Raw genomic sequence first — 6,699 nt, 5'->3', positions numbered from 1 at the left:
TTGTTTTTTCAAGAGGTTTATTTTTAAGTAAAAAAAGAGTGATGAATCATGACTTTTTTTCCTAAAATATTACACAATGAGTCATATTTTAAGTAATATTTGTAAATCATAAAAACAATTATCAGAATAAAAACAAATATCCGAGTCCCAATCACCTATTTAAAAAATGTAATATTACATTTGAAGCCCACTCAAATGCCTTTTCATCACCTGTGTGGTGTATTTCCTGCTCACTTTTGTTTTCTGATGATAGACTTTGCTTATGCTCATTAAAAGTAATTTTTAAAACATTGAAAAATATAATAAGTAAAATGAGTCACTTGCAATTTTACTACCTAGAAATTTGGGTCCTTAACCTTTTTTGTACTTTCAATGTTTAGTACATATGCATGTTTATATTATTACAAAATTTTTATTTATTTATTTTTATTTTATAACAGTTTATTTTTACATCATTTTGTACATTTTTTTTTCCCATCTCAATTGTAATCCCCGCGGGTTTCCCATCACCATGTCACCCATGTGGCCACAGCTCTTTTATACTGTCCTCGTGGGGTGACTGTACCACTGGCTGTCACAGAGGGTTCCAGAAGCTCCCTGAGGAGCAGCCCCTGGAGGAGGATGCTGGTGGCTGGACAGAGGCCTGGAGGTGAGGCCGGGAGCACACGGGAGGGAGGACAGCTCCCGCTGCCCAGATGCCCACTGCCCGCCAACCCCTGTGTGTTGTGGGCCTCGTCGAGTTCTTCCAGCTGTGATGGTTCTCTGCTCTGGAAAGAGACAAAAGCTTTCCCCTACTGCGCTCTGTGTACATTCAAGAGCTCCAAGTACTTTAGAAAAAGCAGCTGTTACATAAAAAGGAGAAAAGTCAAGCCTATCTGTGAGCCCTCGTAGTTCTGTTGCAGTTAAACATTTGAGCTTAGTTGCCAAGAATCTCTAATTGTGCGATGGTGTTTGGAGTTTTTTCCTTAGTGTTTTCATATCAGTGCCGAGTTCTGCCACCCTGAGAGATCGCCTAGTCACGTCTAGCTGGGGACATCGGCTCAGAGAGGCTGAGGCATTTGCCTGCGGTCACCCAGGTAGGGAGGGGCAGGGCTGGGATCAGAGAGTGACCCCAGAGCCCTTGGCCTTTGGTGTGGGGCAGACCAGAAGAAGGTGGGTGTGGCAAGGAGAGACTCACAGAGGGGTGGGCCGGAAGGTGGGCCCGGTAGGTGCTGCCAAGGTCCTCTCCAGAGCTGGCCCCCACCCCAGGCTTCAGTCACCGCTGAAGGATCACTGGAGGATCCTCCAGTCCTCCCCTGCTCTGGATGCAGGCACAGAGGTGGAGTTGACATCAAGGGTGGGTGTTGGGATGGGCCCAGCCAGCCTGGACACATGCTGGACACATGCTGAACACATGCTGGACACATGCTCAGGTTCATGCTGCCTGGACAGACGGCTGTGCGCCCTCCACCTGCTGCTCAGCTTTTGTGTCCTGAGCTCACTGGCCCTGCTCCTGGTTGTCTGGTGTCCCAGCGGGGCTTGGGAGTTCTGCCTGCGGTGTGCAGACTGACCCCGGAGGGTGGGCCCCTGCGTCCCACCAGAGCCCTGCTGGTGGGGGAAGGGAGCCGTGGCTGCAGCTGGCCGTGCCAGCTTGGGGACAGAGAAGGGCTTCGCTTGGAGGCTCAGCAGGACGGGCGTGGCTGCGACTTCTGCTGTCCGTGGTCAGTGCTCCCAGTATGCCGATTATTTGCCCGTGGAGCTTCCTCATCCCTGGAGACTCCTGGCCCAGGATGACTTGACCCCCACACAGGAAGGAGATGTGGGCTGGGTGCCCAAACATTGTTTCCTTTTTTTTTTTTTTTAAAGATTTATTTATGCATACAGAACTGGGGTACAGGCCAGAGATGCAGGGTGAGAGGATTCACCAGAGACCAAGTGGAGAGCAGAGCGGGTGGATGTACTGAAATACACTGCTGAGGGGATCAGTGGGCGTGTCGGGAGAGGTCTGCTGCGCCATGTGGGTCACCTCCCTGGCCGGGGATTGAACTCGTGCTGCAGATAGTTTCATACTTTTGTGCATTAACTCATTGCACCACCGGGGGGAGAAGGGGGCAACATTGTTTGCCTCTTGCTGCTCCTTTCAGAATCCTGAGTCTGAGGGTCCAAAGGGCCCCAAGAGACTGGCTGGCTCCCCCAGCTGCCTGCGCCCTCTGCTGGGGCCGTCACAGGCTGCTCATTCTCTCTCCACCAGAGGGAAGGGAAACCAGGATTTTGAACATCTTTTGTGCAAGACATGGCCCAGGCTCTTCCCTATTCATGGTTTCAGTCAAGCCTTTTCACTTGCCTTGGAGAAGGTTTTCCTCCCCTGATTTTACAATAAGGAGATGGAGTTTGGAGAGAGAGAAACTCATCCAAGCCCCCAAGGAATAATAACTGCAGCTTCCTTTATATGTGTGTACACTGTGCCAAGTCCCAAATGTATTTCACCTCATTAATGTCTCACAATTTCTAACAAGGTATTATAAACCCCACTTTGCAGAAGAGGAAATGGAGACTCAGCGAGCAGAAGCTCAAAACCTTCCCAAACAGCTTTCCCTGTAGGAAAGGGGAGACAGGGAAAAGGGGAGGCTGTTGCGTCTGGCAGGAAGGACACCGGGCTTGCACTCACGGCCAGCCCGTGGCTGCTTCCAGGGCATGGGGTCAGGAAGTGGCAGGGCCAGGCCCTTTCTGGATGTCCGGCCCTGGCTCTTAGAACCAGTGAGGTTGTCTCCGAAAGCAGGAATGGGGCCAGTGCTTTGGTCCCTGGGTCACTTGGCCTCCTGGAGATGGCTCAGCCGAAGCCTGCTATCCATCTCCCTGACAGCTATCCACACCCAGGATGGACTGGGCCAAGGCAGACGTCCAGCTGGCCCTCACAGGATCCTTGTCATGTCGTGGAGACTCAGGCCTCACTCTGGCCAGGGAGTTGACCCGGGTTCCAGGTCCACTCTGCCAGTACCACTAAGTGTCTCTGAGAAGTCAACCTCATGTTTTTGGTGTCATTCTCTATAAACAGGATTTGTGGACACTGTTGCTAGTGAGTCCTTCTCTGGGCAACCATACCAACCATCCCACTCCATAACTCTACCACTTTGCAACTTGGCATCACTGTCTCTATTTTTTTTTTAATATTTATTTTATTTACTTATACATTCAAGAACTGGGGTGCAGGGGTTGAAAGGATTCACCACAGACGGAATGGGGAACAGAATAGGCAGGGCAGAGCTACCGAAACACGCTGCTGAGGGGAGCAGTGGGTGAGACAGGAGAGGCCTGCTGCACCATGTGGGTCAGCTCCCTGGCTGGGGATAGAACTCGTGCCTCAGTGGCTGGAGATAGCTTGATAGTGCTGAGACTAACCCGTGCATCACCAAGGAGGCCCCTTGACACATGTCTCTCCTGAGGGTCAGAGAGGGAAAATAACTTGCTGTAGGACACACAGCTCAGACCTTACCTCAGGAGTCTGACTGCAGAATCTGTAACCTTTCCCTGCACTGCCTTACTGCTCTCATGTGGTGTGTGCATGAGGAAGGCCTCTGTGCAAGAAACCAGACAGTGCCTGGATAAGCACGCTAACTTTGGGGGTGCTCCTACTGTTGGGCTCCTACTGTTGGGCTTTCTCACTGCTCTGTGAGCTAAGTAGCATTCTCTCAATTTTATTTTCCTTTCCTCCCTCCCCTTACCCCTCCCTCCCTCCGTCCTGGTAGAAAGGGGTCTGAATGCATTATGAAGCCCCTCATGAGGTATCTCACCCGCACTGAACTCATTTAGATCGCCGTCAGTCTGTTCCCAGCTCTGGCTAAGGGGGCATCTGCCAGGACCCCTTCCTTAGCACCTTGCCTAATCTGCCCTTTCTTAGAGCCCCGTTCTCTGGGAACTCATCACTCCCCATTTTATAATAAGGAAACTGCTCACTGGCACTGTCTTCCAGGCTGAAACATGTTCTTCCAAGTCCACATGTCTCCCTGGACTTCACCAAGCCTGGTCCAGTTCGCTGGGTTTCATAACTGGCTCTCTGTTTACTGACCATTGGCCCAATTAGCAATACCCAGGGCCAGGGGGTGGGTGTTCCCAGGAGGCCCCAAAGAACCTCCGGAGTCACAAAGCAAACACAGTCTGAGAGGGCCCACGAGCTGCCAGCTGCCTGGGAAGTCAAGAACAGCCGAGTTTGGGGTGAAGAGAAAATAACAGGGCGATGTCTTCCAGGCCTGGCCAAGCCTTTTGTACACTGTGGTCCAGAGTGGAGGGTGAAGCTGCTTCCTTCTTGTGGCTTCCCTGGGAGGCCCAGAGAGGCTCAGAGAATCGTGTCTGGCCATAGAGGGAGCACGGCCTGCAGCTGCTGCAGGGCCCTGGGTCTCACTATGGAAGGACATGGACCCTGGAAAAAGTGTGCTGGCACTGGCCAGGGCCTTGGGACCCTCAAGCTCAGAGATGGAGGGCTCTCTGAGGTTCTGAGAAGGGCTGGGAGTAGGCTGGGCTCCCCCAGGGAGTGGTGGTGGGGACAGACTGCCTCACTAGGTGAAGAAGCCTCGCCAGACCTGAGCACTGTGAGTGGCAAGAGAGTAGATGCCACAGCCCGTGCCAACTCGGGGCCCACAGCCTGGGCGTCATCCTAAGACTTGCTGCAGTCCTGGGTGCCCACGTCCAGTGTTTGCAGAGCTAGGGGTTCTCTAGCCTGGCGAGCCTCCTGCCCTGGCCTGGCCTGGAAGGACCAGCTTGGCTGGGGCCTGATGGTGTAGCAATGCACCCCATTTACCTGGCAAGAACAGTGTCGCTTCTGCCCAGACTGGGGGGCACCAGAATACCCACATGGTCTGCCCAGATAGAACTTGGGCACTTTGAATCCTGGTAATGCCTCCCGCCAGCCAAGTGCCTCAGCTAGTGATGGCAACTCCCTGGGTCTCGGTTTCCCTGACTGTAAGAGCTTCGGTGTCTGTTTCTGCAGGTTGTGTGAGGAGACACAGCGTTATTGGAGCCCTGCTCCTTTGCTCCCTCCTCTCAGGGATGTCTGGAGCCAGAGGTAAAGTGTCAACGCAGGTCAGGGGTTCTAGACTGTAATGGTGCCCCATTTTAGAGCTGGGGACCCTGAGGCTCAGAGACACATAGGTTCTAGATATGGCTGCACTGCTAGGATCTAGGGGTGCAGGGTTAGCTTCGAGTCCCAGCATTGGGGCCCCCCTCGTCTTTTGCATGTGGAGACTCTCAGGCTCCAGAGGGAGAGTGAGTGGCCCTAAGCCACCCAAGAAGTCAGTGGAAGAGCGACTGGGACCCTTCTTTTTTTTTTTAGATTTTATTTATTTGTTTGTACAGAACTGGGGTACAGGCCAGAGATGCGGAAAGTGAGAGGATTCACCAGAGACAGAGTGGGGTGCAGAACAGGCAGACCTACGAAGTACACTGCTGAGGGGAGCAGCGGGCGGGTCAGGAGAGGTCTGCCACGCTATGTGGTCACCTCCGGGGCAGGCGGGAATTGAACTCTTGCAGAAGTGGCTTAAGCTTCCTTGTGCTGTGCTTTAACCCGCTGCGCCACCAGGGAGGGCTGGACCTTTCTTTACTAACGGGGAGTGGGGGAATCTCTTCATTTCCCCTGAATTCACAGCTTTTCCAGGCAGGCTGCTGTATGCTCTACGTCACTGCCCTAAGGGGGGGTTTCCAGGCTGTGGGCTCCCCAGGGGCAGGGACCAGGGCCCACCCGCCTCTTTCCAAGGCCCAGGCTCTAGAGCTGTGTGGCAAGCAAAGCTGCAGGCCTTCATGATTATTAACCCCGGGCCAGTAACCCTGAGCTGGTGGTCAGTGGCCTCTGGGGCCAAGGTCAAGCCACAGTTGGCCTCTGTTAATCACCAACTGGACAGGTCAGGGCCATCCTGCTCCAGACAGTACTGCTCACCTGGGTCAGCCATTGGCTCAGATACTAGGGGCACTGGGATGGCAGGACATTTCTGTCTGGTGGTTTGGATTTTCCAAATTGTTTAATGAGTAGGCCTCATTTACATAAATTTATTAGTTTTTTTTTCCAGATCAGCATTTTATAAAGCAAAGCAAAATGGGCAAATGCATTGGATCCATACTAAAAAATAGTCTCAACCCCTACAGCAGGTTGCTTTTATTTTTAAGCCAGTATTTTCGGGTATAATTTACCAATGGTAACAATTCACCTATTGTAAGTACAACGTGCAGATATTTTAGTTGTGCAGTCATCACCATAATGCGCCGTGAGAATGTTTTCATGCCCCTAAAATGTTCCCTCTTGCCACTGAGTGGCCTGAGCCCGCTCCAGCCTCAGGCTATTTGAGAATGGAATGAGACCCGTTGGTCTCATCAGACAGCCCTAATAGTGTTTAACCTCCTTGACTTTTAAAGGCGGTATAGAATTTTAGTTTATCTGATGGTTAGTGAATGGAGGGCCATTTTATATATTTGTTGGCCATTTCAAAGCCTTGTTTCATAAAGGCCCTGCTTAAGTATTTTCCCTTTAATGCAGATTATGTTTTTCTTGACTGCATGGTTTTAAAAGCTATATATCCTGCATATAAATATTTGTGGGATAAGTGTTTATGTATAACTTCTACCTTGTGGGTCACTTTTTACTCTTACAATAAATAATAATCAACTAACAGTGAAGTAATTTAATTTATTTATTATTATTATTATTTTTTTTAAAGATTTATTTATTTATTCATA

The sequence above is a fragment of the Condylura cristata genome, unplaced genomic scaffold (genome assembly GCF_000260355.1).
Source record: "Condylura cristata isolate star-nosed mole 26May11 unplaced genomic scaffold, ConCri1.0 scaffold00006, whole genome shotgun sequence".
Taxonomy (NCBI): Eukaryota; Metazoa; Chordata; class Mammalia; order Eulipotyphla; family Talpidae; genus Condylura; species Condylura cristata.
Note: the sequence above shows the minus strand (reverse complement) of the source record.